The sequence below is a fragment of the Pelophylax lessonae genome, assembly GCF_965119305.1.
Source record: "Pelophylax lessonae genome assembly, chromosome: 11".
Taxonomy (NCBI): Eukaryota; Metazoa; Chordata; class Amphibia; order Anura; family Ranidae; genus Pelophylax; species Pelophylax lessonae.
Genome location: NC_138778.1, coordinates 213854022 through 213880839, shown reverse-complemented (window position 1 = coordinate 213880839; position 26818 = coordinate 213854022). Strand labels below are relative to the sequence as shown.

General features: G+C 48.3%; 1 protein-coding gene across 1 annotated transcript in view; it reads left to right on the top strand.

The window, feature by feature from the left end:
* The first annotated feature begins 3014 nt into the window (after window positions 1-3014).
* Window positions 3015-26818, top strand: part of LOC309566486 (breast cancer anti-estrogen resistance protein 3 homolog) — a 59802-nt gene continuing 35998 nt past the window's right edge. The window contains exons 1-2 of the mRNA XM_082271650.1: window positions 3015-3108; window positions 23404-23563. The gene's annotated coding sequence lies outside the window, so the exon portion shown is untranslated. The remainder of the gene's footprint in view (window positions 3109-23403; window positions 23564-26818) is intronic.

Genomic DNA, 26818 nt, shown 5'->3' with positions numbered 1-26818 from the left:
TCTGAACACGCCTGAGCTTATCCCCGCTCGGGAAGTGTGTTACTAGCAGGATCAGGTAAAAAAAAAAAGGGAGAAAGATCTTTAAAAAAAAAAAAAGAAAAGAAAACGAATGCAGCCATCACATCTCAGGACTGATATGCTGCAACACCCTAATTTTTCTTCTTGTGTTTGAATGCCCTTTAAATGTCACATCAATTAACAGAAGTGTCCAGACCCGAACACTAGGTGGCGATATCGCCCAATTATTTTCCATTGCCCATAGAATATATAATTTCTTTCAGGCAAAAATACTCTCAAAGTACAAATTATGCAGCAGAAAATGTTAATAGGATGCACTGAATGTGTCCAGTTACATAAGGTAAGTCACTAGGCTTCCGTTTAATATAAAGGCCATTTAATAAGGCATATTATTAAAGATGAGTAGATGTTTGCGCTACGCTGATAAATTTTAATACATTTTAATAATGATAAATGGCGCTCGCACGGAGGACGTTCTAATGCATGGAAATATCCAGGAAATAATTGGATGATACAGTTGCTAAAAAGGAAGTCTGGGCAGCAAGTGAAAGCACACAATTAACTACTAATCATATTCAGCAAACACACTATGTAGCTTAGTCTGATCTGTGCGCGATCCCCTGCAGAAGAGGGATGCATGCTGGTGATCCTAGAACACCCCTGCTGGTGGACAGCTGGTGGCAATCTAGAACATACCTGCTGGTAATCCTGGAACATACCTGCTGGTGATCTTAGAACACACCTGCTGGTGATCCTGGAACATACCTGCTGGTAATCCTGGAACACACCTGCTGGTGATCTTAGAACACACCTGCTGGTGATCCTGGAACATACCTGCTGGTGATCTTAGAACACACCTGCTGGTGATACTGGAACATACCTGTTGGTGATCCTGGAACATACCTGCTGGCAATCTAGAAGATACTAGATCCTGGATCGCCAGCAGGTGTGCTCCAACATCACCAGCAGGGGTGTTCCAAGGATCACCATCAAGTGTACACCAGCATTACCAACAGGGGTGTTCCAGGATCACCATCGCGTGTGTCCTAGCATCACAAGAAGGTGTGTTCCAGAATAGCCAACAGATGTTTTCCAGGATCCCCAGCAGGTGTGGTCAAGGATCCCTAGCATATGTGTTATAAAATCAACAACTGTGCTCTGGAATCACCAGCAGTTGTGTTCCATTAAAACCAGCAGGTGTGTTCAGGATCCTCAGTAGGTGTCCTCAGGCATCACCAGCATTTGTGTTCCATATTAACCAGCGGTTGTGTCCAGGATCCTCAGCAGGTGTCCTCCAGCATCACCAGCATGTGTGTTCCAGAATAACCTGCAGGAGTGTTCCAGGATCCTCAGCAGGTGTCCTCCAGCATCACCAGCATTTGTGTTCCATAATAAAAAGTGGGTGTGTTACAGGATCCTTAGCAGGTGTCCTCCAGCATCACCAGCATTTGTGTTCCATAATAACCAGCAGGCGTGTTCCAGGATACTCAGCAGGTGTCCTCCACCATCACCAGCATTTGTGTTCCATAATAACCAGCAGGTGTGTTCCAGGATCCTCAGCAGTTGCCTTCCAGCATCACCAGTAGTTGTGTTCAAGGCCATCTTACCGAATGGGCACGCCGGGCATTTGCCCGGGGGCCCCCCACACGAGTTGCTCGGGGGCCCCCCACACGACCCAGAACCCAGCCAAGCTTTAGTCCTGATTCCCGTGTGCATCCCGGCGCCGAACTTAGCAGGTGGCAAGCGCCTGTCAGCCCTGCACTGCTGTCAGGCCACTTAGGCCGTGGAGGGGGAGCCCACAACTGCAGGAATGTCTGTCCGCCTCCACGGGAACAGGCGCACACAGGACACTCAAGTCTGACTCCTGTCCGTGTGTGTGTTCACCGGACCCAGCCGCCAAACTTGGAAGCTGTCATTAGCCTGACACTGCTGTACCAATAAATATTGGCTTATCAATAATTAGCATTTTTATTCACGTGGGTGATTGTGTAGGTGGGGCCCCAGTGCACTGCATTGCCCGGGGCCCTTTAATCCTCTTAAGATGGCACTGGTTGTGTTCCATAATTAGCAGAAGTTGTGTTCCAGCATCACCAGCAGTTGTGCTCCATAATCACCAGGTCTGTTGCAGAATCCCCAGCAGGCGTGTTCCAGCGTCACCAGCAGGGGTGTTCCATCATCACCAGCAGGCGTGTTCCAGCATCACCAGCAGGCGTGTTCCAGCATCACCAGCAGGGGTGTTCCATCATCACCAGCAGGCATGTTCCAGCGTCACCAGCAGGCATTTTCCACCAACAGGTTCACTTAGGACCACTAACTTAGGGCCAGGACTAGCAATCTTCATCATTGCAACAATTAGCCAATGATAAAAACAACAGAGGAAATACTCTTCTGTTTCCACGTACTGGCTGGATAAGTGAGATGTCGCTAGCTGATGGAAATGCTGCGAAATATTGGTACTTATACTTCGCGTATCAAGCTGGCAAGGGCACAAAACATGGAAACAGGTAAGTGTTTACCTTGTTTAGTCCTAGTGTAACATGGCCCCTACAGACAGGCTGAAAAAATGAAATAATGTGTAGGTAGGCTGTGCTACTCTGCTCAGATCTAAAGGCTTGATTGTCAATTTTGACCAGGGTTCCCCTTTAAAAAATAATAACCTCTGACCCTTGAGGTTTAGGTCCAAGGATAACAATGCCTGATAGACAATTGTTAATGCTATCAGCAATGCTTTGACATATACCCGTCACTTTTATTTAGAGGTATGGTCCCTTTAAGCAAGCCGCCCTGTATCAGTAATCAGTACTCATAGTAAAGGAAGGTGAGTGTTCCTGAGTATTAGGCAATGCAGCAGCAGGTGACATAGGAAGAGAGGAGGCGGGGGGGGGGGGGGGGGTTGTCCCCACTACCTGGTATTGCCACAGCTGTGGGTCACTGGCTGTGTTTGCTTACATGGCCCTGCCTACTGCATTCCTAATGACAGAATAGGGGAGGCATTCAGGAAAAGGGAGGAACAGGCCAGTGTACAGAACAGCGTACAACATACTGCTACATGCTGGGACCCCGACTGCCCTCTAAAGCCCTCAATGTAAGGTAGGCGCAGTGGTTTTTTATACAAGGGGGGTGTATAGAACATAGGGCAAGGTACCATGGAGCAAGAAAACACAAGCATATTACATACAAGGCAAATGTAATGCATTACTAGTTCCTGGGGAACTACAAGTCTCAGCGTTTGACAGCAGTAGGTCTTCTTTTAACTTAAACAGTTTGGTCCCAATGTCGAACCCTTTTAGATGTTGACCCTCTTGTACGGAATATAAATAAATGGGAAACCAGAACTGAAAGTAAGAGGCAGATGGCCACCGATGACTATCTTCTGAAAACTCCTGGAACAAGCAGGGCTGCTGAAAGGGGGGGACCACCAGTCCTCCTGTAGGGGGCCCGGGCACACAGGGGGCCCCAACAGCACGCGGAATCCATTCGGGCAGAGGGGCAATTACAGAAGGAAGCCCCGTGCGGCACTCTGCAGCAGCTGAAAGACAGTTTCTCCCCCTCCTGCCAGCTTTCAGCTGTTGCCGGGAGAGACACAGACACAGGGCATTGTTCCTGTAATTGCTTCTCCAACACCGATCCCCCCTCCCTGTTCTGCCTGCTTCCAATCCCCCCCCTCTTCTTGTGTGCCCCCTGTCACTATGCCCCCCCCTTCTTGTGTGCCCCCTTTCACTGTTCTCCCGTTCACTGTGCCCCCTCCTTGTTGTTTTCCCCCGTTCACTGTGCCCCCCCTTGTTGTGTGCCCCCCTTCTTGTGTGCCCCTTTCACTGTGCCTCCCCTTCTTGTGTGCCCCCTTTCACTGTTCCCCCCTTCTTGTGTTCCCCCTTTCACTGTGCCCCCCCTTCTTGTGTGCCCCCTTTCACTGTGCCCCCCATTCTTGTGTTCCCCCTCTCACTGTGTCCCCCCCTTTCCTGTGTGCCCCCTTTCACTGTTCCCCCCTTCTTGTGTTCCCCCTTTCACTGTGCCCCCCCCCTCCTTGTGTGCCCCCTTTCACTGTGCCCCCCCCTCCTTGTGTTCCCCTTCTCACTGTGTCCCCCCCCTTCCTGTGTGCCCCCTTTCACTGTGCCCCTCCCCTTCTTGTGTGCCCTCTTTCACTGTGCCCCCCCCCCCCTTACAATGTTGCAGGTTTCCCTGTCCTGTAAAAAAAAAAACAATGTATACATATAAAAAAATAATAATAATTAAACAATGTAATAAATAATTAAAAAAAAATTGTACAAAAAAAATGGAAACATTTTTAACTTTTAAAAAAAGGTCCTTTAGTACCCTCGAATAAAGTGCACCCCCCCCCCCCCCCAATGATCTGTGAACTACTTCAGCAGTATAGGTTGTAGGTCTTGTCCTGTTTGGTGGTTGTCTTGCCTGCCTACTCCTCGGCCCGGCCCGGTTCCTGATCGGCATACTTGCTCATTGTCAGTGAGTGAAAAAGCACCGAATTCACAGGATCAGCATGCCAGCATCTTCAGACAGGTCATCTTTTTCTCTTACGCTGCATTCATACCTGCGCATTTCCTAAACATACAAAAATATGGACCGCAGCAAAAGCAGTACATGGACTACTTTAAAAAACCCCACTGCAACCGATCGCATGGTACTGCTGCATGCAGGGCAGGCAGACGCACTACGTTTGCGACCTGCGTTTGGCGGTGTCATTACCTTAAAACTGAACACGCAGCAGATCACAACTTCAGTGCGTTTTGAAGGCGGTGGGCGAAACGCGCATGGTACGCAGGTTTCCTGCACCGCATTCTGGGGTGAATGGGGCCTTATGAAAGTATCCTTTAAAGCTGCCAACCACCCTGAAAATGACATCATTGCTGATTTGCAGGCACAGTCTGGACCAGTGTATTTAAGTGGAACTAAACCCCCCTATGGTCTCCACCCAAGGCAGGGGTGTGGAAATGTTTTTTTAAAAAAAATTAATTGTCAAAGGGACTAAATCAGGGTCCCAATCTACTTGCACTAATAAAAAAAAAAATTCTAGGATGTAAATTTTATGAGTTGATATTTTTCATTAGGCAGAGGTGCTTTTAGGAATGTCTGGGGTTTTTAAAAATGAAAGGGGCTTTATGGCGACTTAAACTTTTAACTTTTATATATATTTTTTTTTTGCTAGAGAATTAGAATCATCAAACATTATATGTCTTTTTAAAGCAGAGGCCCTAGAGAATAAAATAGTGGATGTTTTTTATGTCACATGGTATTTGCGCAGCAGTTTTTCAAAGGCAATTTTTTGTAATGGAAAAAAAAAAACCCACAATACATAACCCAGTTTACTGGTAAAATATAAAAGATATTACACCCTGTAAATAGATACCCAACATGTCACGCTTAGAAATTGCACACGACCGTGCAACGGCAACAGATGATGTCAATTGTACTATCCATAGGCCACGCTTTAAAAGCCTTTACAGGTTACCACTTTAGATTTACACAGAAGGTCTGGTGCTAGAATTGCCGCCCATGATCCAGTGTTGCCAACCGCCCGTAGATTTACGGACAGCCCGTTAAAACAGGGCACTTTTCTCCTGCCCGTAAATGCCCGTAGCAGGAGAAAAGTGCCCGTAAATCTACGGCGGCGGCGGCACTGTCAGAACTGCGCATGTGCGGCGCGCAGTTCCGGAGATCCCCGAGTTATCGACGTTGGACGAGTGCCACGGCCCGCCTCCGTCCCCGCCTCCGCACCTGACCCCGAGTTATAGACGTTGGAGGAGTGTGCCACGGCCCGCCTCTGCCTCCGCCTCCGCCCCCGCCCCTCCTCATTTAAGTTTTCCCACCTGTGTTCCCTTCCCCTGGGTCTGTGTGATGAAGCCGGGTCCGGGACTGGAGGAGTACAACTGGACCGAACCTCGCCTGATCGTTATCCGCTCACCGACACCGAGGAGGGCGATCGGCGTGAGCTATGGAGGGGGTCACCGTCACCTACCTATCCGTGCGGGCTGAGCCGTGCTGCTGGGCACTATGCCGACCACTGACCGTCCAGTCCATCCATCCGCCTCAGGTAAGGTAAGTCAGACTCAGAGCCAGCTCCTCTCATCTGGATGGAAGGGTGAGGGGGGGGGGGGGCACACACAGGTCCTGGGCTCCTGGCATCACGAGGAGTTGGAAATGTTTCATGTAAGTCAGTGTAACTTGTTGTACTGCCTTGCCTTGCATTGCAATGATATGAGGGGAGCTACTTACCTACCCGTGTAATATCAGGGGAGCTACCTACCTACCAGGTAGGTAAGTAGCTCCCCTGATATCACACAGGTAGGTAGAAAGATGGATGGGTAGGTCCTCCGCAGTGTCTGCCCACCCCCTTCACCATGTCCGCAGTGTCTGCCCACCCCCTGTACCATGCCCGCAGTGTCTGCCCACCCCCTTCACCATGCCCGCAGTGTCTGCCCACCCCCTTCACCATGCCCGCAGTGTCTGCCCACCCCCTGTACCATGCCCGCAGTGTCTGCCCACCCCCTGTACCATGTCCGCAGTGTCTGCCCACCCCCTGTACCATGTCCGCAGTGTCTGCCCACCTCCTGTACCGTGTCTGCCCACCTCCTGTACCATGTCTGCCCACCTCCTGTACCATGTCTGCAGTGTCTGCCCACCTCCTGTACCATGTCTGCCCACCTCCTGTACCATGTCTGCCCACCTCCTGTACCATGTCTGCAGTGTCTGCCCACCTCCTGTACCGTCTCTGACCACCTCCTGTACCATGTCCGCAGTGTCTGCCCACCCCCTTTACCATGTCTGCCCACCTCCTGTACCATGTCTGCCCACCTCCTGTACCATGTCTGCCCACCTCCTGTACCATGTCTGCAGTGTCTGCCCACCTCCTGTACCGTCTCTGACCACCTCCTGTACCATGTCTGACCAGAGTCTGCAGACTCTGATGTAAGGGGGAACTCTGTGCTGGCTGGGTTATGGTAACCCAACCTTCATGTAAATTTGAGAAATATGTTTTTTGACTTTTGTTTAACTTTAACACATTGCTAATAGCACTAGCTATATGTTTATAGTTAAAATATTGATATTTGCACGGTTTAGCACTGAAAATTGTTATTTTAGGTACTTTTTTCAGTGTCCGTAAAAAATTGGTGCCGTCCGTAAATTTTGGACGTTCTGCCAGTAAATTTCCCTCCGGGGGGTTGGCAACACTGCCATGATCTGACATTTGTGTTGATACCTCACATGTGGGACAATCGCTGTTTGCATGCGTGCGTGCGGGACCGACACGTGTGTTTTACTTTGCGCGCCAGCATGGAGGTACGGGCGTACTTTAAAAGGCTCTAAATAGAAGGCTGTATGTGAGTGGGAACCTGAAGCATCGCCCTGTGGATGATCGGGATTGTCTTAGATAGAGCAGAGTGTGCTGGTAAAGTGGAGTTTATGGACCACTTTTTGCTCCGGTGTCCCTTTAACATAGAGGTGTAAGAAGGGTGGGGATGGTTCTAGGCTTCCCCTTCCTTTATCGCATGAGTTATGCGGAATGGGTGTACGGGGCATTCCCAACTTGCTGGGATTTTGATTTGGATACACTTTTTTTAGTTAGTATAGTTGTCCGTTTCTTCACATGGAATGCACGGTGCCAGATTACCCTCCGGAAGAAAGCCCTGCCTGTTGAGGTGGTGGCACATGATATTTTGGGTGAGGTTGGGAAGATTCAGGACCTTGAGAAGGGCAGGGAGCCTCAGGCGGTCTGGATAAGGGCGTGGAGGAATATCAGACCTGCCTTTGGTGAACTGTCCATCTCTGGGTGAGGAGCTCTTTTCTTATGCTGTTCTTTTGACCGACTTTTTAGTTGGGTATTATGTTCTTTTTGAAGAAGGGTTGCATGCATGACGGGGGCAGGTTTGTTTCTTGACCTCGCAGGTATGTCGTCTGGTGTAGTGGTGTGATTCTTAGGAAGATTTCTTTTCCCCCAGTAATGAGATCCTCATTTCATGGAATTTTTTCTTTTGCTATAAAGCCATCTTTTGTTGATAGCAGAATTTGCAATATTTATTTATTTTTTCGGGTAAATATGTATATACAGTATTTATTTATGTATATTCTTATGTATTCTATGTTTATTGACTGCAAGAATTTTAAGAAAAATTGGGAGAATGTCCCTTACATTGGTGGTCAGTGGGAAGAAAGCTTCTTACATTGGTTGTCAGTGGGGAAAAAAGGTCCCTCCCTTTGGTGTTTATTGGGAGAATGTCTTCCCTTCATCCCTTCATTGGGGGCCAGTGGGAAGAATGTCCCTTACATTGGATGCCAGTGGGAAGAATGTTCCTTACATTGGTGGTCAGTGGGAAGAATGTCCCTTACATTGGTGGTCAGTGGGAAGAAGGAGGAGGACACACCCAAGGAGCTCTCTGTGAGATCCAGCCTTTTTTCAAGCCTGGGCCTTGCTTGCTAGCTTGGCCCAGGAACAATGCCTGATCCTGGGGGAGGCCCTGGGAGGGATCCCCCTGATGACACGGGGCCTAGTGAGGAGGAGGTGGAGGACCTGTCTGTGGGTCCAGGCCCCGATGAGAATGCGGATGTCTTCAGCCAGAAGGTTATCAATCGTTTTAGGGCGATTGGAAGAGCTGAAGAAAAGCTTAAAGTTTTGAAGGCTGAACATAAATCCTTCAGAGCCAAATACTGCCAGGCCTGGAGTAAAAATCGCACAGCCATGAAGCCTGAGCTACAGGAATTGGAAGATAAGGTAAAGAAACAATCTTTATTACTGGAAAAGTTGAAAGATAGAAGCGGAGTGTTTAAAGAAAAATTTGATAATGAGAGGAGATTTGCCAGCCAAGCATCAGCAAGTTCTGTGGATCAGCAGGCTCCGTTAATGGATGACCAGGCTCCATCTGCCTCTGCACCTCTCCCCCCATGCCAGAACTGGGAATCGCCAGCGGCAACCAGCCAGGGGGTTGAGAGTGGGCATGGATCCCTGACATTTATCCAGGAGATGGAGTCCCCCCTGAGAGCAGATAAGTTTGCATTCACTGATGATCCATCAGAAATCCCTGTGGATGGGCAGAGGAGATACAAACCAGCAAAGCCAGTACTGGTGGAGAAATCCCGGTATACCATGCTGCCATCCAACATTTCTGCCCCACCTGCTGTAGTGGATGGTGTCCCAGGTGAGAAGGAGCTTTGCCTACAGCTACCTATTGGAGATTCTGCTGTGAACACAACCAGTACAGACATGCAGGGAAAATCCCTGACCGTGAAATCCCCGGACCATCAGGTGAATGTGGATGGACCTGCATCTGACACCCCAGACATGGATTTTGCTGGTCTGGCTGAGACCAGTAGTCCCTCTGAAAGCAAAATGGCTGCCAGCTCCAAGGAGTCTGTTTCACTTTCACCAGAGCTTCCCAGTGTTTCAGGGCTGATTGCTGGTGGGGGAGGGGATCAGCATGCTGCTGTTTTTGGAATGGAAGCAGCCATGGAAGTTACCTGCAGTGTTTTACCTGCTGCTGTGCTAGAACTGAATTCCATTTCCACAGCTGAAAACCCTGTCCCAGTGGAAGAGAAGATGACAGCTGAAACTCTTACCAGTGCAGCACCAACTATGGATTCTGCTGTGAAGACAACAAATATCCCAGCAAGTATTAAAAATGACAATAATCATAAAGCAATGAATGTGGTGGGTGGTGGTGAAGGGGATAATATTGCTGGGAAAAATAGAAATGACATTTCTACCCCTGCTCAGCAGAGGAAAGATTTATCGATTGTACAGATCAATCCCGGATCTGTACAATCGTTATCTGTTATGTCTGTGTCGAATGTTTCAAAACAAACTGATGGATTTTCTGCTGGGAGGAATGTTGGAAGCTATGCTTCAGCTTTGGGGAGTCGCACCAGGGTGGGTGGTGGGGATTTGGTTAGTAATCGCAATTCAAGGAGGTTTGTTGGGGGGTTGGTTAGTGGGTATAGGAGGAGGAATGTGGTTCAGTTGCGGTGGGAGGACGATGGAACGCCGCCAGTAAGGGGGAGAGTGGCCGAGTTGGTCTTGGAAATGGGGTTTAAAGCCTGTGACATTTTTGCTTTGATTTGCCCGGTGGGAAGTTATGAATTTGATTTGTCGTTTGTGAAACCTGAGAGTTTGGATCTCTTTTGGGAGAGATTTAGGAGGTGCAAGGGCCTTCAGCAGTGGAGTGGTTTGGTGCCAAAGGTGATTTCAAGACAGCCTTTGATAAAGTCGGTGACCATCTTGGTGCGTAACGAATCCATACCAGAGGCTGATTTATTAGTATGGCTACGCCGATATGGCGAGGTCCTCACTCCACTGCGGAAGGTCCTTGATGAGCATGGGATATGGACAGGGGCCTGGACAGTGTCACTAAAATTGGGGGTGCTGGGCGATGTAGTTCAGCACCTTCCCTGCTCAGCCTTTCTGGGTAGGGATAGGCTGACCATTTTCTACCAAGGTCAGCCTAAGGTATGTAATAAATGTGGTGATAAAGGCCACTTTGCATTGTCCTGCACCCACAAGAAGTGCTCACTGTGCCAGGATTTAGGCCATTTGGCCAGAGAATGCACCCAGATTCGGTGCAATTTGTGCCAGCAGCTGGGTCATCCATATAGCCAGTGCCCAGAGGCACTGCATAACTTGCCAGGATTGGAGACTGAGCTGCAGAGGCTTGATAAAGAAGATGAAGCAGCTGAAGTTAGAGAGGAAATTGTTGTTGCCCCTCCTGTGTCTGTTGTGTCAGATTCTGTTTCCCCTAGTGAGGTGGTCCCTGAGTCTGTCCTTCCTGTGTCTGTTGTGTCAGATTTTGTTTCCCCTAGTGATGTGGTCCCTGAGTCTGTCCCTCCTGTTGTTCCTACATCTACTGTGCGTAGATCCTCCAGACTAGCGGAAGCTGCTGGGGGGGCGGGTATAGTGGATCTTCCCCCTCGGCCTACTCCACCTCCAGTCCCTGTCTCTCGACACCGCAAACGCGGCCAAGAGGGTGCAGGGGTGCTGGATGGTGGTGGGGTCGATGGGGTTGAGGGAGGGGTGTCCATGTCCCATGTCTCACCCTCTGTTGTGGAGGATTCGGATGATGAGGGGTGGGAGAGGACAAAGAGGAAGAAAAAGAAGAAGAGGAAGACCAGTAAAGCGGTCATTTCTTCCTTACAGTTAGAGCCAGGAGGGGTTCCTCTTGGCAACACATTTTCGGTTTTATCAGGGGAGGAGTTAGTATCCGATTTATCTACTTCTTTATCATCTATGGATGAGGGGGAGTCACATAGTGTAAAGAGAGCTGCTTCGGGTGATGAGAGTGTGGTGGAGGTTAAGAAGCGACTACCCCAATCATCCTGATGGCAGTGCCCGCTCTGATAAAGGTGGCGACCATTAATGTCGCCAGCGTGAAATCTGCAAGAGCTCGTGATATTGCCTTATTTTTGCTCAGTGAGTTTGATGCTGAGATTTTATTTTTGCAAGAGACCTGGCTCAATACTTTGGCCGATGTCCATCTAGCAAAAAGGGAGTGGAGATGCGGTCCCTCCTTTTGGTCTCTTGCGGCTGAGCCTTGCAGCGGAGTTGCGGTTCTTTTTAAAACCGATATGGTAACGTGCCGGCGGATAATTGAGGTAGAAATGGGGAGATGCATGGTCTTAGACGTCTCTGTTAGGGGGCAGGACCTGCGCCTGATCAATATCTATGGACCGCAGTCAAAATGGGACAGGAAATGCCTCCTCACAAAGATCAAGCCCTTCCTTTTTACATCCCAGCAGGTTGTCTTTGGAGGTGACTTTAACACCATAATTAGGCCTGAAGACAGGAGGGTCTCCATAGACAGGCTGGGTTATGATAGCGTTTTTCTTAGAGATATGGTTAGACAAGCAGGCCTGGTAGATGTGCACATTAAGCACTGCCCTGGCAGCACGGGATTCACGTTTCAGAGAGGGAATAGTCAGAGTAGGATAGATAGGTTTTTTTTAAAGGAGAACTCTGCTTTCTCGGCTCCTGAGTTGAGGGCGGTGGAGTTCTCTGACCACTGTATGCTGTCTGTGACTCTGAATGCCTCGGACACTCCACCCAGGGGAAGGGGTACCTGGAAACTGAATTCGGCTCTCCTGGAAGATGTAGAGGTAAGACAATCCTTTGAGGATTTTTTTCAGGCACAGGTTTCTATTCTGGACTTTTGCAGCAGTAAGTCAGAGTGGTGGGAGCTTGTGAAACAAAGGGCGATTGGACTTTTCAAGGCCATAAGTAAGAAGAAGCAGCTTGGTATGTATATTGTCTACCAGCATTTGCGGAGGAAGCTTGATCGTCTTGTCTCGTATGGAGGAGATCCAGGGGAGATCTCGGAGGTAAAGCTTCTTCTTAGGAAGTGTCAATACGACCGGCATGCCTCTTTGGTTCTGGAGAGAGATTATGGGAAATATCACTCGCCTGATCCTTACCATAACTGTAAGCAAGGCATAGCAGTTAAGACGGTCATAGGTCTGAGGGATAGTACGGGTTCCCTGGTTAAGTCCAGATCAGGGATCCTGGAGATCTTCAGGTCATATTACGCAGACCTTCTGGGAAGAAAGGACCTTAGTCGGGACAGGATGGAAAGCTTTCTGGATTCTACTCCAGGATTTGGAAATGATACATTGCCTTTGATGGATTTGACAGAACCAATTTCAGCGGATGAGGTAGTTCGTGCTATAGAGAAGCTGGCTACCAAAAAATCGCCTGGGCCAGATGGGTTGACAGCTGAATTTTACAAGTGTTTTAAGTCCATTCTGGCTCCCTTTTTAGCGGAGGTTTATAACAGCTGTTTAGAAGAGGGTTCTCTCCCTCCCTCCATGAGGCAATCCGCTGTGATTCTTCTGTCAAAAGGTAAAGACCCCTCAATAATTGAGAACTGGCGCCCCATCAGTCTTCTCAATGTTGATAGAAAGATCTTGGCGAAGATTCTTTTTTGGCGCTTGTCGTCAGTAGCAGGCGATTTGTTGTCCAATCATCAGCACTGCTCGGTCCAGGGCAGAGGTACCTTTTCAGCAATTTTAGCTGTCCGGGAGGCTTTGGAGCGATGCAGGGCTGCTGGATGGAGAAAGTACTTGCTGGCATTGGATCAGTCGAAGGCTTTTGATCGAGTCAATCATGAGTACCTGTATTTGCTACTTGGTAGATACGGCCTGCAGGGTAGGTTTATTGATTGGCTGAAAACATTATATAAAGGGGCTGAGAGCTTCCCACTTGTTAATGGTTGGGTTTGACGGCCTTTTGAGGTTGGCTCTGGTGTGCGCCAGGGGTGTCCTTTGAGCCCCCTGCTATATGTATTCGCAATCGACCCCTTCATAAGAAGGTTAGAGAGTGGATCGTTGTGTGGGGTGCCTTTGGGCATTGCTGGTGTGCCACCTTTGAAGGTCGTGGCCTATGCTGATGATGTGTCTGTTATTATCTCTGGGATGGAGGAGGCGCAGGAGGTGGTCTCTGTGATAGAGCAGTACACAGAGGCTTCTGGCTCTAAAATCAATCATGAAAAGAGTGAAGTTTTCTGGATGGATGAGGAGGGTGAAAGCTTCGAACTTCCGGATGCCTTCCCAGAGCCCCAGCAGGAAATTAAAGTGTTGGGCATCAAATTTGGTCCTGGTGACTATGGTCATCGAAATTGGGAAAGCAGGTTGTTGAATGCCAATGCCAAGGTGGCAAGCTGGAAGAAATGGAAACTTTCCTTGAGGGAAAGGGTTGACTTGATTAAAACTTACCTGATCCCAATCTTTTTATATGTCAGCTTTGTCTGTATCTTGCCGGAATCTCTCTATGCAAGGGTGTACAGCTGCTTTTTCCAACTGTTATGGGGAAATAGGCTGAACCTGATCAAACGCAATGTAACTTACCTGTCCAGGCGGGAGGGTGGTCTAGGAATGGTCAACCCTATAGTTTTCTTTTCTCTGCTTTTTTTAAAGTATAATCTTGGTAATATGTTAGCAGAGACCCCGCCGGGATGGGTGGGTATTTTTCAATCTTGGTTTAGGCCTTTTCTGCGATGCTGGGAAGATGGCGGGCCAGTGAAAAGTCTGAGAGTCCGACATGGCAAGCTTCCGGCTTATGTTGCCCCGTGTCTGAAAATACTTAGGCAGTGGCAGGTGACAGTGGGGGATATCAAGTCCCTCCCCAGAAAGCTTCTGGAGAAGAGGATTTTGGGCTCTGCTTTCAGTGTGTCACTGACCTTAAGGGATTGCCCAGGCCCCGTAATGAGGGAGGGGTTGCGTTTAATTAACTTAGGAAGAATCCCTTTGAAGTTTAGGGATCAAGCCTGGCTCGCTTTCCATGGAAGGCTCTATGTGAGAGGGAACCTGAAGCATCGCCCTGTGGATGATCGGGATTGTCCTAGAGCGGAGTGTGTTGGTAAAGTGGAATCTATGGACCACTTTTTGCTCCAGTGTCCCTTTAACATAGAGGTGTATAAAAGGGTGGGGAGGGCTCTAGGCCTCCCCTTTCTCTATCGCATGAGTTATGCGGAGTGGGTGTACGGGGCATTCCCGACTCGCTGGGATTTTGATTTGGATACACTTTTTCTAGTTAGTATAGTTGTCCGTTACTTCACGTGGAATGCACGGTGCCAGATTACCCTGCGGAAGAAAGTCCTCCCTGTTGAGGTGGTGGTGTACGATATTCTGGGTGAGGTTGGGAAGATTCGGGGTCTTGAGAAGGGCAGGGAGCCTCGAGCGGTCTGGATAAGGGCGTGGAGGAATATCAGACCTGCTTTTGGTGAACTGTCCATCTCTGGGTGAGGAGCTCTTTTCCTATGCTATTTCTTTCACGCCCTTAGCTTTTGTTGGTTAATATCTTCTTTTTGAAGAAGGGCTGCATGCATAATGGGGGTGGTTTTGTTTCTTGACCTCGCAGGTTGGATGTCTGGTGTGGTGGTGTGAGTCCTACTAAGATTATTTTCTCCGGTAATGACAGTTTCATGATGTGAGTTTTGTTTTTGCTGTAAAGCCATTCTTTATTTGAGAGCAGAACTTGCTATGTATTTTTTTCCATTTTCATGTAAATATGTATATATTTATTTATGTATATTGATTTTATGATTATTGATTGCAAGACTTTTAATAAACAAAAATTGGGAAGAATGTCCCTTACATTGGTGGTCAGTGGGAAGAATGTCCCTTACATTGGTGGTCAGTGGGAGGAATGCCCCTTACATTGGTGATCAGTGTGAAGACTGCTCCTTACATTGGTGGTCAGTGAGAAGAATGTTCCTTACATTGATGATCAGTGGGAAAAATGTCTCTTACATTGGTGGTCATTGGGGAGAATGTTCCTTACATTGGTGGTCAGTGGGAAGAATGCCCCTTACATTGGTGGTCAGTGGGTAAAATGCCCCTTACATTGGTGGTCAATGGGAAGAATGCCCCTTACATTGGTGGTCAGTAGGTAGAATGCCCCTTACATTGGTGATCAGTGGGAGGAATGCTTCTTACATTGGGGTCAATGGGAAGAAAATCCCCTTTACATTGGTGGTCATTAGTCAGCTAAAAACACAATTGGTGTCATGCTATTAAGAAGGCCCCATCAGATAGGAGGTCAATTACCAGGTCAAGGAACCCCTAGCATCCTCTGAGGGGTCCCTAGGGTTCCATGGAACCCTGATTGAGAATGGCTGCCCTAAGTCATTCTTGTGTAGTGTAGTGACATGGAGCCAGCCGTTCAGACCACTTAGTACAACAGCAGGGAACCAGAAATCCAACACTTTTGAGGAGGATCCTTAGCTGGAGATTCCTCTTCATGACTGCATCGATCGGTGGTAGGGCAGCAGGAGAGGTGAGTATTCTATCACTTCTTTGCAGAGAACAGTTTATCTTGAATACCTATTTTAGTGATGGAGCCCCCGGTCTGCACCGGCCTGTGACTGTTTGAGGGGACCCCCCTCCCCATGGTAGATTATCAATCTATTTGTTACTATGGGTGATAGTTTAGCTATGCAGTCTAGGAATGACCATTAGGGGGTGCACTTGCAAATCCTACTGTCTTTATTATATGGCCCAGCAAATGTGACTTTTCAGCTTTCAAATAATATTAGGGAATCTATGCCAGGGCTAGGACAAGGGGTAGGCAAGAGAGGCGGCGGCATCATGAGTAGATTGGGGGTGATTTAGAGAGATCTGTGTTGGGGGGGGGGGGATTTGTGCTAGGAGGGGGGCTTGGGGGTTTAGAAGAGGTAGGTATAGTATGCTAGAAGAGGTGATATAGTAGAAATATATATAGTATATATATAGAGGTGTATATAGAGTATATATAGAGGTGATATAGTAGAAAGAAGGGGGGGTGGAATTGTGCCAGGAGGGGAAATTTTCTTTGTAGGGAGGACTTGTGCTAGTAGGGATGATTGGGCTAGGAGAGGAAATTTAGGGGGGGGGATTTGTGCTAGGAGGGGGGATTGGGGGGGGTTTGTGCTAGGAGAGGGGATTTGTAGTGGGGGAGAGGATGTGGTGGGGGGAGGGAATTTGTGTTGGAAGGGGGAATTTGGGGGGTGGCAAGGAGCAAGAATTGTTCTTGGAGGGGAAATTTTCTTTGGAAAATTTGAGCCAGTAGGAATGATCGGGAGGGCATTTGTGCTAGGAGAGGAAATTTAGGTGTGGGGGGGGGGGTTTGATGTGAGGGGGGATTGGGGGGAATATTTCCTTGGTGGGGGGATATGGAGTGAGGGGAGAGGATGTGTTGGGGGAGGGGATTTGTGTTAGAAGTGGGAATTTAGGGGGCCGCAAGGAGTGAGAATTTTTCTAGTAGGGGACAATTTCTTTAGAGGGAGGATTTATGCTAGTAGTGATGATTGGGGGGTATTTGTGCTAGGAGAGGAAATTTGGGGGGGGGGGATTTGTGCTAGGAGGGGGTATTGGGAGAATTTGTGCTGGGATGAGGGGATTTGGAGTGGGTGGAGAGGATGAGTTGGGGGAGGGGATTTGTGTTGGAACGGGGAATTTGGGGGGGCGGCAAGGAGTAAGAATTGTTCTAGCAGGGGAAACTTTCTTAGGAGGGAGGATTTGTGCCAGTAGGGAGGATGGGGGGGGTATTTGTGCTAGGAGAGTAAATTTAGGGGGGGGATTTGTGCTATGAGGGGGGGATTTGGAGTAGGGGGAAAGGATGTGCAGGGGGAGGGAATTTTTGCTGGGAGGGATGATTGGTGGTATTTGTGCTAGGAGAGAAATTTAAGGGGGGATTTGTGCTGGGAAGGGGGATTTACGGGGCGGCAAAGAGTAAGAATTGTTCTAGGAAGGCAAATTTTCTTTGGAGAGAGGATTTGTGCTAGTAGGGATGATTGGGGGTATTTGTGCTAGGAGAGGAAATTTAGAGAGGGGGGGAATTGTGCTGGGAGGGGAGGATTTTGAGTGGAGAGAGAGGAATTTGAGGGTAGGCAGGGAGTAAGAATTGTACCAGGAAGGGAAATTTTCTTTGGAGGGAGGACATTTGGAGGGGGGGGGGGGAGGAATGTGCTGGGAAGGGGGGTTTGGAGTAGGGGGAGAGGATGTGTTGGGGGGAGGGGATTTGTGTTGGAAGTGGGAATTTGAGGGGCAGCAAGGAGTAGGAATTGTTCTAGGAAGGGGAATTTGGTGTTGGGGGTTGCTAGGAGTGGTGATTTAGGGGGATTTGTGTTGGGAGGGGGAATGGGGGGTAGAGGATTTGTGCTAGTAGGGGTGATTTTTTTTTGGAGGGGGGATGGGGGGCGGCAAAGATTTGTACTGGGAGGGGGGATGGATTTATGGGCTCTAGATGACCTTGTCCTGGCACTGATCTGCAGTATCTCACAAAAGTGAGTACACCCCTCACATTTTTGTAAATATTTTATTATATCTTTTCATGTGACCACACTGAAGAAATGACACTTTGCTACAATGTAAAGTAGTGAGTGCACAGCTTGTATAACAGTGTAAATTTCCTATCCCCTCAAAATAACTCACAGCCATTAATGTCTAAACCGATGGCAACAAAAATGAGTACACCCCGAAGTGAAAATGTCCAAATTGAGACAAGGTGTCAATATTTTGTGTGGCCACCATTATTTTCCAGTACTGCCTTAACCCTCTTGGGCATGGAGTTCACCAGAGCTTCACAGGTTGCCACTGGAGTCCTCTTCCACTCCTCCATGATGACATCACAGAGCTGGTGGATGTTAGAGACCTTGCGCTCCTCCACCTTCCATTTGAGAATGCCCCACAGATGCTCAATAGGGTTTAGGTCTGGAGACTGCTTGGCCAGTCCATCACCTTTACCCTCAGCTTCTTTAGCAAGACAGTGGTCATCTTGGAGGTGTGTTTGGGGTCGTTATCATGTTGGAAAACTGCCCAGCGGCCCAGTCTCTGAAGGGAGGGGATCATGCTCTGCTTCAGTATGTCACAGTACATGTTGGCATTCATGGTTCCCTCAATGATCTGTAGCTCCCCAGTTCCGGCAGCACTCATGCAGCCCTAGACCATGACACTCCCACCGCCATGCTTGACTGTAGGCAAGACACACTTGTCTTTGTACTCCTCACCTGGTTGCCGCCACACACGCTTGACATCATCTGAACCAAATAAGTTTATCTTGGTCTCATCAGACCACAGGACATGGTTCCAGTAATCCATGTCCTTACTCTGCTTGTCTTCAGCAAACTGCGGGCTTTCTTGTGCATCATCTTTAGAAGAGGCTTCCTTCTGGGATGACAGCCATGCAGACCAATTTGATGCAGTGTGCGGCGTATGGTCTGAGCACTGACAGGCTGACCCCCCACCCCTTCAACCTCTGCAGCAATGCTGGCAGCACTCATACATCTATTTCCCAAATACAACCTCTGGATATGATGCTGAGCACGTGCACTCAACTACTTTGGTCTACCATGGCAAGGCCTGTTCTGAGTGGAACCTGTCCTGTTAAACCGCTGTATGGTCTTGGCCACCGTGCTGCAGCTCAGTTTCAGGGTCTTGGCAATCTTCTTATAGCCTAGGCCATCTTTATGTAGAGCAACATTTCTTTTTTTTTTTCAGATACTCAGAGAGTTCTTTGACATGAGGTGCCATGTTGAACTTCCAGTGACCAGTATGAGAGAGTGAGAGCGATAACACCAAATTTAACACACCTGCTCCCCATTCACACCTGAGAACTTCTAACACTAACGAGTCATATAACACTGGGAAGGGAAAATGGCTGACTCGGCCCAATTTGGACATTGTCACTTAGGGGTGTACTCACTTTTGTTGCCAGCGGTTTAGACATTAATGGCTGTGTGTTGAGTTATTTTGAGGGGACAGCAAATTTACACTGTTATACAAGCTGTACACTCACTACTTTACATTGCAGCAAAGTGTCATTTCTTCAGTGTTGTCACATGAAAAGATATAATAAAATATTTACAAAAATGTGAGGGGTGTACTCACTTTTGTGAGATACTGTATACGCACTAATTAAATTGCTAAACCAGCACGTCAAGTCCGGGACGGGATATCCTCGAAGGACCCCTTTTATTGCCCCCCAGGTCAGCCCTCTGCTGTGTGCAAGTCTATCATTTGAGCACATGACATATCATGAACGGGAATATTGTTTATTCAGTTTTCACAGTTCAGCTTCTTTTTTTTTTGTTGAGAAAGTCTGTGCATTGTGTGACTCTGGGTAAGGCAGCTATGTACTATACACAGAATGCACACATAGTACAGCTATGTACTATACACAGAATGCACACATAGGACAGCTATGTACTATACACAGAATGCACACATAGGACAGCTATGTACTATACACAGAATGCACACATTGGCACACAGATTATTCTGAATACCTGAGATAACTCCCCCGAGCTATAGGAGATTTTTCAAAGCCTCCAGCACCAGCATTTGCCGTCTGTGTGACAAGTGGAATGTAAAAATGACAGAGATATGCGGCTTTATTTAACAAAATGTGCAGCGAACCCAAGCAACCAATCAGGAGCCATCTTCAATGGGAAGGACTTTAAAAGGGTGAATTCTGATTGGCTGCACTTGCAAAAAAAAAAACACCTGAACACTAAAAAAAAAAAAAGGAGAAAATATAAATCTTTCATATGTAAACCTGCTGGATTATAATAATTTAACCACTTCTGCCCCCTTAATGACCAGGCCGTTTTTTTTTTTGCGATTCCGCACTGCGTTATTTTAACGGACAATTGCGCGGTCGTGCGACGCTGTACCCAAATAAAATCGATGACGTTTTTTCCCCACAAATAAAGCTTACTTTTTGGTGATATTTGATCTCCTGTGCAATTTTTTTTTTTTTTGCGCTATAAACAATAAAAGAGCGACAATTCTGAAAAAAGAAAACAATATTTTTCACTTTCTGAAATAGAATATTCCCCCCTAAAAAAAAAAAAAAAAATTTAAATTAACTTTTTTTTTAACATTTTAGGCTAATTTGTATTCTGCCACATATTTTTGGTAAAAAAAAAAAAAAAATTGCAATAAGTGTATTTTGATTGGTTTGCGCAAAAGGTATCACGTCTACAAACTAGGGGAAAGATTTATGTCATTTTTATTTAATTATTTATTTTTTACTAGTAATGGCAGCGATCAGCAAATTTTTCGCAGAACTGTGACATTGCGGCGGACAGATCGGACCCCTAACTGACATTTTTGACACTTTTGGGGGTACCAGTGACATTACTACAGTAATCAGTGCTAAATAATATGCACTGTTACTGTACTAATGACACTGGCAGGGAAGGGGTTAACCCTGGGGTGACCAAAGGGCTAAGTGTGAGCCTAGGGGAGTGTTTTCTAACTTCAGGGGGGGAGGGGCTTGTGAAATGATCATAGAGACCTGTGATCCTATATAGAAGGAGCTCTGTGATCATTCCAGGGAGAAGAACGGTCAGCTGTGTTTATATCAGCTGACCGTTCTTCTCTCTCAGCGGGGAACGATCGCGGGTGGCAGACGGCAATCGCCGCCGCCGTCCGCCTACATCGGAGTCCCCGCTGCTGAGTGGGGGCGGAAGCGCGCCAGCGGCAGGCGCGCGACCGACGTAGGACTACATCGGTTCCCGCAGGAGGGGCTGCCTGCCGCAGTATACCTGCGGCGGGCGGTCCGGAAAAAGTTCAAGTAGATTTAAACACTCTGATGAAGGGAGCTTAACTCCCGAAACACGTTAGCGGTCCTATCTACAAGGACATGTTCCATTCCATGTGTGGTGGATTCTTGTATGCGATTTTTATCATTCTTCTTGTCTGTGAGTATGCATTTGGCTTTTTATTAAAACATTTTATATGGTGACCAGGGGTAATGCACTAGGTGTTTGCTCCTCCTTTTTCTTTTCTTTTAGATTTAAACACTAACTGAAGAATATTTAGTATATGAAAGCACTGTGTATGATAAACAATTGCCGGTTTACACTAGTGCAATGCCAGACATCGCATGTGATTTGCACCACATTGTTGTGCAGAACTGCAGATCACATGCGATGCTAATTCAGCCATACAAGCTTTCGCTGAATTCGCATCGCGTTTGGACCAAACTCATGCAGGACCCTGTTTTTTGTCTGCACCAGAATCCAATTGCATGGCTGTTCGCACCCACGTGAGGTGATTCTGCAAATCCCGCTGCGTTTTGCAAACTGATTGCGAGGTGTCGTTAACTTAACATACACTTCGCACACAGGTTGCGATTTTTGATGTGGTGCAGTTTGCTGTGAATTACTTTTTTTGCTGCATCTCAGTGCTGTTGATCTCCTGCAGCCTCTTCCTGTCTACATCTACCCTAGCCATGGCTTTCTAAGGGCAAGTTTTGGAGGGTGACAACACTTAGCCCCTTTCACACTATCCGTCTGTCGGACGGATTCCGTTTTTCTCAGCGGGGGATCGAGCCGCCGATCCCCCGCTGAGCAGCAGGATGACAGCTGTGTCTCCGCGCTGTGTGCGGAGACACAGCTGTCAGTTCCCCATGCATCTCTATGGGGGAAATCGGATGGGAACGGATAGTCGGTCCGTTCTCATCCGGCCCCTTTCACACCGACGGTCTGTTCCCATCTGATTTCCCCCATAGAGATGCATGGGGAACTGACAGCTGTGTCTCCGCACACAGCGCTGAGACACAGCTGTCATCCTGCTGCTCAGCGGGGGATCGGCGGCTCGATCCCCCGCTGATAAAAATTCTCATTCGTTCTCATCCGATCCCATCCGCTGGACGGATGGAAAATAGGGTTTCCATCCGTCCAGATTTGACAGAGAGGATCGGATGGGATGTCAGCGGACATGTCTCGGCTGCCATCCGATGCCCCATAGGAATGCATGGGGGGACCGCTCAGATCTGCCAAAAAAACGGACAGGCGTATCTGAACGGTCCGCCTGTATGAAAGGGGCCGGATGAGAACAGACCCACAGTCCGTTCCCATCCGATTTCCCCCATAGAGATGCATGGGGAACTGACAGCTGTGTCTCCGCACACAGCGCGGAGACACAGCTGTCATCCTGCTGCTCAGCGGGGGATCGGCGGCTCGATCCCCCGCTGAGAAAAACGGAATCCGTCCAACAGACGGATAGTGTGAAAGGGGCCTAAGTCATGCATGGTAAAGTGGTTGTAAACCTCAGACGTGAAATATGAACAATGCATATGCGCATTCAGATTGCCTCAGCGTCGGGGGGGGGGGGAGGTGGGGACCTCACTTCGCTGCAGCGCCGTCTCACGGAAGTGGGGAAAGGTACCCGTTGCCCCCTCCCCCAAATGTGGCACCAGAGGGGGGGAGGAAGCAAATGAGCAGAAGTTCCACATTTGGGTGGAACTCCGCTTTAATCCCAAGCACTAAGTGTCAACAAAACAACTGCACAGAAGCACACAGGAGGTCACAGTGTCGGCCATCTGAAGTGTTTCGGGGGATGCACCCCCTTCCTCAGAGCTTTGAGAAAGGGGGTGATGCCCCCGAAACTGGCACAGTGATGCATGAGTCAGGTCATTTGATGCCACACTGGATAATGATACGATATAATTATTTTCTTCTTTTGTGAGCATGCATTTGGCTTTTTGATTATTCTATAAATCCTATGGTAACGCATTAGGCTTTTGCGCCCTCCTGTGTGCTTCTTTACAAACAATATGGCCGCCCTCAGGCTAACACCTTTTTCCTCCCGTTTTTGGCACCTTGCGGGCTCTGGTTATTAATATATTTTATACGTATCATTAATGACACACAAGGTGGTGCCGATTCTTGGAAGGGAATCTGCAGGTTGCATGTGCTGTAGGGGGACATGTCTTGGCGTGTGTAGCGACTGCATGTTCAAGGAATGTGTCTTCCTCACTGACATTCCTCCCAGTGTGCCTGGACTTGCCTTATATCTGCCCCAGTGTGATTGGTGCTCTGGTGACGTCGGTGGGGTGTGGCTTCCTCTCTGGATTTTTGACGGTTTAATGATTAAGAGCTTAACAATGGAATGCGATTGAACCAATAGTCGCCACGGCTGCACCTACTACCTGGTCTGCAACAGGTACTAAGGAGCCATGGCTTACCGGACATGCTAATGTCACCAGAGGGGACATCAGGACTGCTGGCAATGGTTCTACACTGGGACTGATTATATACAGGGATCCCCGGGGCTGGACCTTTAACAGGTAAGAGAACTGGGTGGAGCGCTCCGTTAGAATGAGCTGTTACTTTCTGATTTCTGGGTGTGTTGTCTGTGCTGGAAACCTGGACATTGAATGTCTATATTCTCTGTGACAATAAAGATCTAAGCAAAGTCCTTCAGCAGTGCAGAGTATTTCAGGAGAGGAGAGTTATAGAGGAAGGAGCAGAGTCCTCCAGCAGAGCAGAGTATTTCAGGAGAGGAGAGTTGGAGGAAGGAGCAGGGACCTCCAGCAGTACGGAGTATTTCAGGAGAGGAGAGTTATAGAGGAAGGAGCAGAGTCCTCCAGCAGTGCAGAGTATTTCAGGAGAGGAGAGTTGGTGGAAGGAGCAGAGTCCCCCAGCAGTGCAGAGTATTTCAGGAGAGGAGAGTTAGACAGAGGAAGAAGCAGTGTCTTCCAGCAGTGCAGAGTATTTCAGGAGAGGAGAGTTAGATAGAGGAAGGAGCAGAGTCCTCCAGCAGTGCAGAGTATTTCAGGAGAGGAGAGTTAGATAGAGGAAGGAGCAGAGTCCTCCAGCAGTGCAGAGTATTTCAGGAGAGGAGAGTTATAGAGGAAGGAGCAGAGTCCTCCAGCAGTGCAGAGTATTTCAGGAGAGGAGAGTTAGACAGACGAACAAGCAGAGTCCATCAGCAGTACAGAGTATTTCAGGAGAGGAGAGTTATATAGAAGGAGCAGAGTCCTCCAGCAGTGCAGAGTATTTCAGGAGAGAAGAGTTAGACAGACGAACGAGCAGAGTCCATCAGCAGTACAGAGTATTTCAGGAGAGGAGAGTTAGATAGAGGAAGGAGCAGAGTCCTCCAGCAGTACAGAGTATTTCAGGAGAGGAGAGTTAGAGGAAGGAGTATAGTCCTCCAGCAGTGCAGAGTATTTCAGGAGAGGAGAGTTAGATAGAGGAAGGAGCAGAGTCCCCCAGCAGTGCAGAGTATTTCAGGAGAGAATTATAGATAGATAGAGGAAGGAGCAGAGTCCTCCAGCAGTGCAGAGTATTTCAGGAGAGGAGAGTTAGACAGATGAACAAGCAGAGTCCTCCAGCAGTGTCCTCCAGCAGTGCAGAGTATTTCAGGAGAGGAGAGTTAGAGAAAGGAGCAGAGTCATCCAGCAGTACAGAGTATTTCAGGAGAGGAGAGTTAGAGGAAGGAGCAGAGTCCTCCAGCAGTGTATTTCAGGAGAGGAGAGTTAGATAGAGGAAGGAGCAGAGTCCTCCAGCTGGTGGGCCTTTGTAGAAAGATTGATGGTTGGGTCGGCTCTCAGTGTCTCCTCCCAGGACTGCAGTGAATGTTCTGACAGCGCTGGAAGTTCTCACTGCATCCAGCTTCATTCCACATACACTGCCGGGACGGGAATATAAGTATATATTATATACACATCCACAAGTCATATAGACAGTCACGCTTACTTAATAAGGCATTGGAAAAGGTAATAACGCTTTGCAGAGCGCAGCAGCTCATAGCAATCAAAGCGCAATTCTCTATTTTTGGCTTCCAACAATCAGAAGATGCGCACTGTGGATAAACATTTTGGACCCTTCTTATTTTTTCGTATTATTATTATTATAGTCCTTGTCAGGCTATATGGAACCATTCACAGTGCATCAGTTTACAGCCCAGTGATCTGGAAAAGTGGCTTTTCAGAGTGGCTCGGGAAAGTAGAATGAAATGGGTGAAATGTTACAGGGGAAGAGCCCGGTGTTATTAGTAATTATCTATAGATTTCCCAAGCAATGGAAATTAAATGCATTTTTATATTATGTTATCTTATAATAAGTAGACTTAAGAGGACTGTTCTGATTGGTGGAGTTAAAGGGAAGTGGGAGTGATCATTTCGCAATTCATACACATTGGAGGAAGCGGCTTGCTGTTTAGAGACAGGTCATCGTGATTCAGGGGGAGTTGAGACTCCCCAGAGGAAATCATTGAGAATGGGAGTCACACTTGTCAGGGAAAAGCATCAGAGGCGCCGCGTAACTAGAACCTTCAGTGCCTCGGTGCAAGAAACCATGAAGGGCCCCCCTAGCCGGGGCCCTTCCCTTCAAGCCTGGGGCTCTTCCCACTGATCCTGGGGCCCTTTACTCTCATTGCGGGCCCTTTATTACGGTCCCGCAGCGGGACCCTTTCACAAGTTCTGCAGTGCGCCCCCTCTTCCTGCCATCTTGGGGCCTCCCCACGGTGGTGGAATGCCAGGGCCCGGTTGCATGTGTGACCTTTGTGACCCTGGAAGTTCCCCACTGGTGTCAGTAGTTTTTATTTTTTGGTATTTTAATTGTATTATTTTTTATCATTTTATTTTATTTTTTTACAATGTCACTGACTATGACTCTGTCCATTCAGAAAAGGAAGGAGCTGGTAAATTACATATTTACCGACCCCTTCCTGGTTCTCTATTGTGACACATCCCCTGCAGCAGCCGGCAGGAGAGGGAAGGGAGCACAGTGGTGGGGGGGGGGGGACCAGGGGAGCACACAGGGGCCCAGAGACACCAGAACACAAGTGAACTTCATAGGAGGAGTGGCGGGGGCAGCATACAGAGGAACCAATCTCCTCCATTTTCCTCCTGCAGCTACAGGAGGAAAAATGAGGACAGTGATTTCTCTACATGCTACCCCCGCTGCCCCTCCTATCCAGGTGTACAGGGGAGCCGCACAGACCCCCTGGAGCATGGGGCCCGGTTGCTTTTGCAACCCCTGTAGTTACGCCCCTGCCAGAAACAATCACTTCCCCCATTTCGTGCATTGAAAGAATCACAGAGGCCCTTTACCATGTGATCAGCTGTGGCCAATCACAGATCATCAGTTGGGCTGCACAACAGCCAGTTATGGGCATTTCCTTTCCTTTGAGCTGTCGCTGTGTGAGGAAAGGAAAGTCGATTACCAGTTATCCTGTGACAGGGAATATTTAGTCCCAGTTCACACTGGCGCAATGTGGGAAACCCTACCATTCAGTGCCGGTTCCCACTGCATCGAACACCAGTTCACATCCCAATCTCCTTCATTTTCCTCCTGCAGTTACAGGAGGAAAAAGGAGGACAGTGATTTCTCTACATGCTGCCCCCACCCCCCCCCCTTCTATCCAGGTGTACAGAGGAGCCGCACAGGCCCCCCTGGAGCATGGGGCCCGGTTGCAATTGCAACCCCTGCAACCCCTGTAGTTACGCCCCTGGGTGGAGTTGAGACTCCCCAGAGGACATCATTGAGAATGGGAGTCACACTAGTCAGGGAAAAGCCTTCATAAGCCATAAAAATGG